At 49.6% G+C, this 8,575-nt stretch overlaps 1 long non-coding RNA gene across 1 annotated transcript; it reads right to left on the bottom strand.

Annotated features, from left to right (window-relative positions):
• Positions 1-457: 457 nt before the first annotated feature.
• Positions 458-8,173, bottom strand: LOC125614029. The gene is made up of 3 exons (XR_007344666.1): positions 8,162-8,173; positions 7,744-7,755; positions 458-688 (listed from the first exon to the last, which is right to left on the bottom strand). It is a non-coding gene; the product is annotated as an uncharacterized LOC125614029 (long non-coding RNA).
• Positions 8,174-8,575: the final 402 nt, after the last annotated feature.

Below are 8,575 nucleotides of genomic sequence, written 5' to 3'. Positions count from 1 at the left end.
TAGACAAATAATAAAACAATGTCAAAATTGTGTGATCTTTTTACCACAAGTTAATCTTGGAGTCAATCCTAGAGGACTGATACCTAACCATATTTGGCAGATGGACGTCACACACTTGCCAGAATTGGAAAATTAAAATATTTGCATGTTACACTTGATACTTATTCCGGGTTTTTGATGGGCTCCCTTCATGCCAGAGAAAAATCTAAAGATATTATAGCTCATTGCTTACACAATTTTGCCACTGTGGGCGTTCCAAAACAGTTAAAAACAGATTGTAGTCCTGGTTATACTTCTACCTCTTTTAAACAATTTTGCTCATCATTTGGCATTACTCACATAACAGGAATCCCATACAATCCACAGGGACAAGGCATAGTTGAAATAGCTCATCAAACCATTAAAATGTACTTATTAAAGCAAAAAGAGGGAATTGTAAAGGGGTATATATCCCCCAAAGATAAACTTAAAATAACCCTTTTTACTCTAAACTCTTTAAATTTTGATTAATCAGGGCTTAGTGCTACGGAAAGACATATGTATCCAAAAAATGTACATAAGCCTAAGGTACCTTGGAAGCATATTCTAACAGGACAGTGGAAAGGTCCTGACCCAGTGATTGTCTGGAGTCGAGGTTCTGTTTTTGTGTTTCCACAGGAAGAACAGCAGCTGATTTGGATTCCAGAGACTAACCAAAGCGATTTCTACAGACAAAAAAGAAGATGATTTGACTCAAATCCATAACAGCTGATATCCAGAGCTCCAGCTTGGCTATTCTTACATCTGTGACAGTGATTCTCCCACACCTGGAGGCTAATGAATAATTAACACCATTAAGGCCTATTTCAAATGTAAAAATCCTTGAGGCTTGCTTGTGTGAATACCTTCAGACCCATATGCAAGTTACAGAAAAAAGGATGGGATATCCAAATAAGAGTCAATCCCAGGTGGTAACCAGGATGCTTTTTTCAATATCTATTTTATTATTGCCTTTTCCCACATCATAAAGTTCTATTTTATTTTTTGAGCTGATATAGACTTTGGTTAATGTTTTTCTGATCAGTTTTTTGACTGTGGAGTTTTAAACATTGCAATGGAGATTTCACCTGTGTAAAGCTACAAGGCCTTTACTATTGTCTTATGTGTTGTATGTTATGTGTGCACACTTGTGTTTTGTGTTGTATGTCTGTATGTGCATATGTCCAAATATCATATATGAGGAGTGCTCATGAAAAAATAGATCTGAATTATTTTTTTTATTCACGTGATTTAAATGGTTTAAATTAAATTAGGTAAACAGCTGTTGAAGATTGTTTTTAAAGGTGGTTAACAGATCTGTTGGATTACTTTCACCTTTCCTTTTCATTATATTTAATAATTCTGTTCAGGATAATGTAAATTGTTCAGAAAATTGTTTTCTTAATACCTGTTGGAATGTTACATAATTTTTTTAGCCATCATTGCCAGAATTCCTATCTTCATCCTAGTGCCACTGAAGACAATGATAAAACCAAACTACAGCTTCTTTGATAACTATCACAGTAAACTGTATAAACTGATGCATTAATGAATAATAACTCAACAAGTAATGCTCCCCCAGACACCCAGGTCAAGAGGTATCTCCCCTAAAGGTGAGAGTCCCCTCAAACCTGGGGCAGTGGTATACGGGCTCTCCACAATACCCAGAGTTGAGGGGTGTCCCCCCAAGAGGGGTGAGTCTCCTCGATCCTGAGTGTGGTGGTATTCGAGCTTTCCTCGACATCCAGGGTCCAGGCTTCTCCTCCTTAGACAGTGAAGTCCCCTCGACCCTAGGTGTGGTGGTATACAAGCTCCCCCTGATACCCAGGGTCAAGGGGTCTCCCCACTAGAGAGGGGAGTTTCCTCGAAAATGGGTGCAGAATTATATGAGCTCCCCTCACACCCAGGGTCAAAGGATCTCCCCCATAGAGGGGGGAATCCCCTCGACCCTGGGTGCAGTTGTATACTAGCTCCCCTTGACACCCAGGGTTGAGGGGGCTCCCCCCTAGATGGGGCAGTCCCCTTGACCCTTGATGTGGTGGTACATGAGCTACCCCCGACATCCACAGTCCAGGCATCTCCCCCCTAGAGGGGTGAGTACTCTTGATTCTAGGTGCGGTGGTCTATGAGATCCACCCCCAACACCTAGGGTCCAGGCATCTCCCCCCTAGAGGGGGGGAGTCCCCTCGACCCAGGGAGCGATGGTATATGAGCTTCCCCCAGACAGCCAGGGTCAAGGGGTCTCGCCCTTAAAGAGGGGAGTCTCCTTGACCCTGGTTGTGATGGTATATGGGCTCCCCATCTTACCCAGGTTCCAGAGGTCTCCCCCAAAAAGCGGGAGTCCCCTCGATCCTGGGTGCTTGGTATAAAGGCTCCCCCCAACATCCAGGATCCAGGCATCTCCCCCCCTAGAAGGGGGAGTCCCCTCGCCCTAGGTTGCGGTGGTATACGGGCTCCCCCTGACCCTAGGTCAAGGGGTCTTTCCCCTTGAAGGGGAGTCCTCTTGACCCTGGGTGCAGTGGTATACCGGCGCCCCCAGACCCACAAGGTTGAGGCATCTCCCCTCTAGAGGGGGGAGTCCCTCGACCCTGGTGCGGTGGTAGAGGAGCTTCCCCCGACACCCAGGGTCGAGGGGTTTCCCTTCGATAGGGGGGAGTCCCCTTGACCCTGGGTGAAGTGGTATACGAGCTCCCCCTGACACCCAGGGTTGAGGAGTTTCCCATCCTAGAGGGGGGATTCCCCTTGACCTTTGGTGGGCTGCTATATGTGCTCCCTGGAACCCAGGTTCAAGGGGTCTCCCCCTAGAGGAGGAGTCACCTCAACCCTGGGTGCGGTGGTATATGACTTTCCCCAGCACTCAGGGTCAAGGGGTCACCCCTTTAGATGGGGGAGTCTCCTCGACCATGGGTGCGGTGGTATATGAGCTCCACCCAACACCCAGGTTCGAGGGGTCATCCCCTAGAGGGGAGAGTAACCTTCACCCTGGGTGTGGTGGTTTAAGAGCTTTAACCGACACCCAGGATCGAGGGGTCTCCCCTCTAAAATGGGGAGTCCCCTTGACTCTAGGTGTGGTAGTGTATGGACTCCCCTGGACACCCAAGTTCAAGGGGTCTTCCCCCTGGATGGAGGAGTCACCTCGTTCCTGGCTGCAGTGGTATATAGGCTCCCCCTGAAACCTATTGTCAAGGGGTCTCCCCCATAGAGGGGAGAGTTCCCTAGACCCTGGTGTGGTGGTATATGGGCTCCCCCCAACACCCAGGGTTGAGAGGTCTTCCCCAGAGAGGGGGGAGTCCCCTCGTCCCTGGATTTGGTGGTATACAAGATTCCCCCAACACCCAGGGTGGAGGGGTCTACCCCCTGTTTGGGGGATTCCCCTCGACCCTGGGTGCAGTAGTATATGGGCTCCCCCCGACACCCAGGGTCCAAGGGTCTCCTCCCGAGAGGGGGGATTCCCTGACCCTGGGTGTGGTGGTATATGGGGTCCCACTGAAACCCAGGGTCAAGAGGTCTCCCTCTGAGAGGGTTGAGTCTCCTCCACCATGGGTGCGGTGGTATTTGGGCTTCCCCCCAACACCCAGAATCGAGGGGTCTCTTCCTGAGAGGGGGGGGAGTCCCATCAACCCTGGTTGTGGTGGTGTATGGGCACCCCGCAACACCCAGGTCAAGGGGTCTCCTCCCTAGAGGGGAGAGTACCCTTGACCCTAGGTGTGGTAGTATACTGGCTACCCCTGACACCCAGGGTCGAGGGATCTCCACCCTTTAGGGGGGAGTCCTCTCAACCCTGGGTGCAGTGGTATATGGATGGGCTCCCCCAACACCCAGGAGAGGGGTCTCCCCCCTAGAGGTGGGAGTCCCCTGACTGCAGCTACAGTAGAAGCTGCCCCTGACACCCTGGGTGGAGGCGTCTTTCCAGTAGAGGGGGGGAATCCCTTCGACCTTGGATTCAGTGGGAACTCCCCCCAACACCCAAGGTCGAGGCATCTTCCCCCTAGTAGGGGAGTCCCCTTGACCTGGGTGTGGTGGTATATGAGCTCCCCACAACACCCAGGGTCAAGGCATTTCACCCTTAGAGGGGAGAGTCCCCTAGACCTTGGGTGTGCTGGTAGAGGTGTCTCCCCTCTAAAGGGAGGAGTCCCCTAGACTCTTGGTGGTATAGTGGCTCCCCCCCAAACACCCAGGGGTGTCAGGGGCAGCTTCTGCGGTGGTAAATGAGCTACCCCAGACACCCAGGGTCCAGGTGTCTCCCCTCTAGAGGGTGTAGTCCCCTAGTTTCTGGGTGCGGTGGTATAGGAGCTCCCTCAGATTCCCAGGGTCGAGGGTTCTCCCAGAGGGGGAGCCCCTCAACACTGGGTGCGGTGGTATAAAGCTCTGCCCGACAGCCAGGGTCAAAGGGTCTCCTCCCTAAAGCGGGGAATCCACTCTACTCTGGGTGCAGTGGAAGCTCCCCCCAACACCCAAGGTCGAGGCATCTGCCCCCTAGTAGGGGGAGTACCCTTGACCCTGGGTGAGGTGGTATATGAGCTCCCCCCATACCCAGGGGTGAGGGGTCTCCACCCTAGAGGTGGGAGTACCCTTGACTGGGTGTAGTGGTATATAAGCTCCCCCCAACACCCAGGATGAAGGGTCTCCCACATAAAAGGGGAGAATCCCCTCAACCCTGGGTGCGGTGGCATATGGGCTCCCCCGACACCCAGGAGAGGGATCTTTTCCCTAGAGGGAGAGTCCCCTCTACCCAGGATCCGGAGGTGTATGAGCTCCCCCTGACACTCAGGGTTTAGGGGTCTCCCCCCAATTGGGGGTAGTCTCCTCAACTCTGGCTGTGGTAGGAGCTCCCCTCCAAACCCTGGGTTGAGGCGTCTCCCCCCTAGAGGGGGAAATCCCCTCAATCATGGGTGCAGTGGAAGCTTCCTCTGACACCCAAGGTCAAGGCATCTGACCCCTAGTAGGGGGAGTCCCCTCAAACCCAGTGCGGTGGTTTACAAGCTCCCCACACACACCCAGGGTCCAGGCTTCTCCCCCTTAGAAGGGGGAGTTTCCATGACCCTGTGTGTGGTGGTATACGAGCTACCCCTGACATCAAGGGTCCAGGTGTCTCCTCCCTAGAGTGGGGAGTCCCCTTGACCCTGGGTGCAGTGGTTTATGAGTTCCCAGGGACAACCAGGGTCTAGGCATCTCTCCCCTAGACCAGGGAGAATCCTCAACCCTGGTGCGATTGTATATGAACTCCCGGCGATACACCAGGTTGCGGGGTCTTCCCCCTAGTGAGGGAAGTCCCCTCGATCCTGGGTGTGGTGGGAGCTCCCCCAACACCCAAGGTCCAAGCATCTCCACCCTAGAGGATGGAGTCCCCTTGACCCTGGTGCGGTGCTATAAGAGCTTCCACCAGCACCTAGGGTCCAGGTGTCTCCCCCTTAGAAGGGGGAGTTCCCTCTAACCTGGTGCATTGGGATACGAGCTCCCCATGACACCCAGGGTCGAGGGATCTCCCCCCTAGAGGGGGTAGTCCCCGCGACCCTGGGTGCGGTGGTACATGGGCTCCCCCGGACACCCAGGGTTGAGGGGTCTCCCCGCTAGATGGGGGAGTATCCTGGACTGTGGATGCGGTGGTATATGGGCTTCCCCCTACACCCAGGGTCGAGAGGTCTCCCCCTTAGAGGGGGGAGTCCCATCGAACTGGGTGTGGTGATATATGGGCTCCCCCGGACACCCAGGGCTGAGAGGTCTCCCCTCTAGAGGGGGGAGTCCCCTCGACCCTGGGTGTGGTTGGAGGTCCCCCTGAATTCCAAGGTTGAGGTGTCTGCACTCAAGAGGTGAGAATCCCCTCGAACTGGTGTGGTGGATATGAGTTCCCCCAGACACCCAGGGTCAAGGCGTCTACCCAACAGAGAGGGGAGTACACTCCACCATGGGTGCTGTGGTATAAAAGCTCCCCTTAACACCCAGGGTTGAGGTATCACCCCCCTAGAGAGGGGAGTCTCCTCCACCCTGGTGCAGTGGTATACCACCTCTCCCAAACACCCAAGGTTGAGGGGACTGCCCCCTAGAGTAAGGAGTCCTCTTGACCCTGGGTGCGGTGGTATACAAGCTCCCCACAACACCCAGGGCAAAGGTGACTCCCTCTTGGTGTGGGGATTCCTCTCACCCTGGGTGCGGTGGTATCTGAGCTCCCACAATGCCACAGTCTGGCTGGGCACGAGTAATCGAGCTGACACAAAGCCTTGTAGGTTCAAACAGCAACTAGTTTATTTCAAATCTTACCTGCACTTTTCCACTAAAGCCATCCTCGTGGCCTTCTCCTGGGACACACCACACACCACCGGAAATCCCTCCTCTAGAATTCTCTCCTGCTCCAGCACTTCCCCAACCAATGGGAACTCTCCAGAAATCCCCTGGAGAACTCCAAAGTAGCGCAGAACTCCAAAGTAGTGGCACCCAAGGCAGGAAGAGCCGCCCCATTGCCTGACAGTAAAGGTCAAATATACAATAAAATCAATCCAGCATCACAGCAATTATATATAGCTTAACTCAAATCATCATTGATGATGATTTGAGTTAAGCTATATATAACTTTGCTGGCGTCACCTTTCAAACATTCCCTCTGGCAAATGCCAGGTGTCATTCTGACCTGTTGTGGCTCTCAACATCTCCCCTTCTGTTTAATTAAACAACAAGCAATGTGGCTTAGGGACCGTGCCTGTTAGGATGTCCCATACTACATATGGTCCTTACCCGTCATCAGATGATCTGACCTCAAGGCGTCAGCCTCCTGTCTCAGGTTTGTACCACTGCAATTGGATCTTACCCATCACTGACTACCGGTCCAGCATACAGCCATATTTGTGGATAGGCCTTTGCACCAGTGGGGGGGTGAGGTTCTTTGCTTCACCTCTGTTGGCCCCCAAATTTTAAGACCATCACTAGCAGAAGGGAAGAGGATACAGAAATGCCACGACACAAAGGCAATTGATGGCTCCTTTGGAAAAATTGTACCATTGGTGACACCATCAGCAGAGATACTCCAGCACTACCACAATTCGCTGCTCCAACAGATAGTTCACAATGCATACAAGTAATACATAGTCCAGCAAGTTCTGCAAGCAGTTCAAAGCAGAGGAATCTATTAACATGTTCATTTCCTCCCAAAGTAAATCGACTCCTTGATTGAGCATCACTTGTTGAGTTACATTATTCATTGATGCATCAGTTTATACAGTTTGTTGTGATAGCTATCGCAGAAGCTGTAGTTTGGTTTTATCTTTGTCTTCACTGGCACTGGGATGAAGATAGGAATTCTGGCAATGATGGCTAAAAAAAAAAATTATGTAACATTCCAGCAGGCACTAAAAGAATGCAATTTTCTAAACAATTTAGCATCCTGAATAGAATTAGATATAATGAAAAGGAAAGGGGAAAGTAAACAAACAGATCTGTTAACCTCCTTTTTTGTTCACATTTTAAAACAATCCTCAACAGCTGTTTACCTAATTTAAATTAAACCATTTAAATCACGTGAATAAAAAAATTCGGATCCATTTTTTCATGAGCACTCCTCATATATGATATATGCACATATGCACATACAGACATACAACACAAAACACAAGTGTGCACACATAACATACAACACATAAGACAATTGTAAAGGCCTTGTAGCTTTACACAGGTGAAATCTCCATTGCAATGTTTAAAACTCCACAGTTAAAAAATAGAACTGATCAGAAAAACATTAACCTAGGTCTGCATGAGCTCAAAAAGCAAAATAAAACTTTATGATGTGGGAAAATGCAATAATAAAATAGATATTGAAAAAAAGCATCCTGGTTACCACCTGGGTTTGACTCTTATTTGGATATCCCATCCTTTTTTCTGTAACTTGCATATGGGTCTGAAGGTATTCCCATAAGCAAGCCTCAAGGTTTTTTTACATTTGAAATAGGCCTTAATGGTGTTCATTATTCATTAGCCTCCAGGTGTGGGAGAACCATGTTGCAAATGTAAGAATAGCCAAGCTGGAGCTCTGGATATCAGCTGTTATGGATTTGAGTCAAATCATCTTCTTTGTGGTCTGTAGAAATCGCTTTAGTTAGTCTCTCTGGAATCCAAATCGGCTACTGTTCTCCCTATGGAAACACACAAACATAACCCTGACTCCAGACAATCACTGGGTCAGGACCTTTCCATTGTCCTGTTAGAATATGCTTCCAAGGTACCTTAGGCTTATGTACATTTTTTGGATACATATGTCTTTCCGCAGCACTAAGCCCTGATGAATCAAAATTTAAAAAGTTTAGAGTAAAAAGGGTTATTTTATCTTTGGGGGATATATACCCCTTCCCATTTCCCTCTTCTTGCTTTAATTAGTAGATTTTAATAGTTTGATGAGCTCTTTCAACTATGCCTTGTCCTGTGGATTGTATGGGATTCCTGTTATGTGAGTAATGCCAAATGATGAGCAAAATTGTTTAAAAGAGGTAGAAGTATAACCAGGACCATAATCTGTTTTTAACTGTTTTGGAACGCCCACAGTGGCAAAATTGTGTAAGCAATGAGCTATAAT

Source organism: Marmota marmota, unplaced genomic scaffold (assembly GCF_001458135.2).
Source record: "Marmota marmota marmota unplaced genomic scaffold, marMar, whole genome shotgun sequence".
Taxonomy (NCBI): Eukaryota; Metazoa; Chordata; class Mammalia; order Rodentia; family Sciuridae; genus Marmota; species Marmota marmota.
Note: the sequence above shows the minus strand (reverse complement) of the source record. Positions and strands in the feature narration are given on the sequence as shown.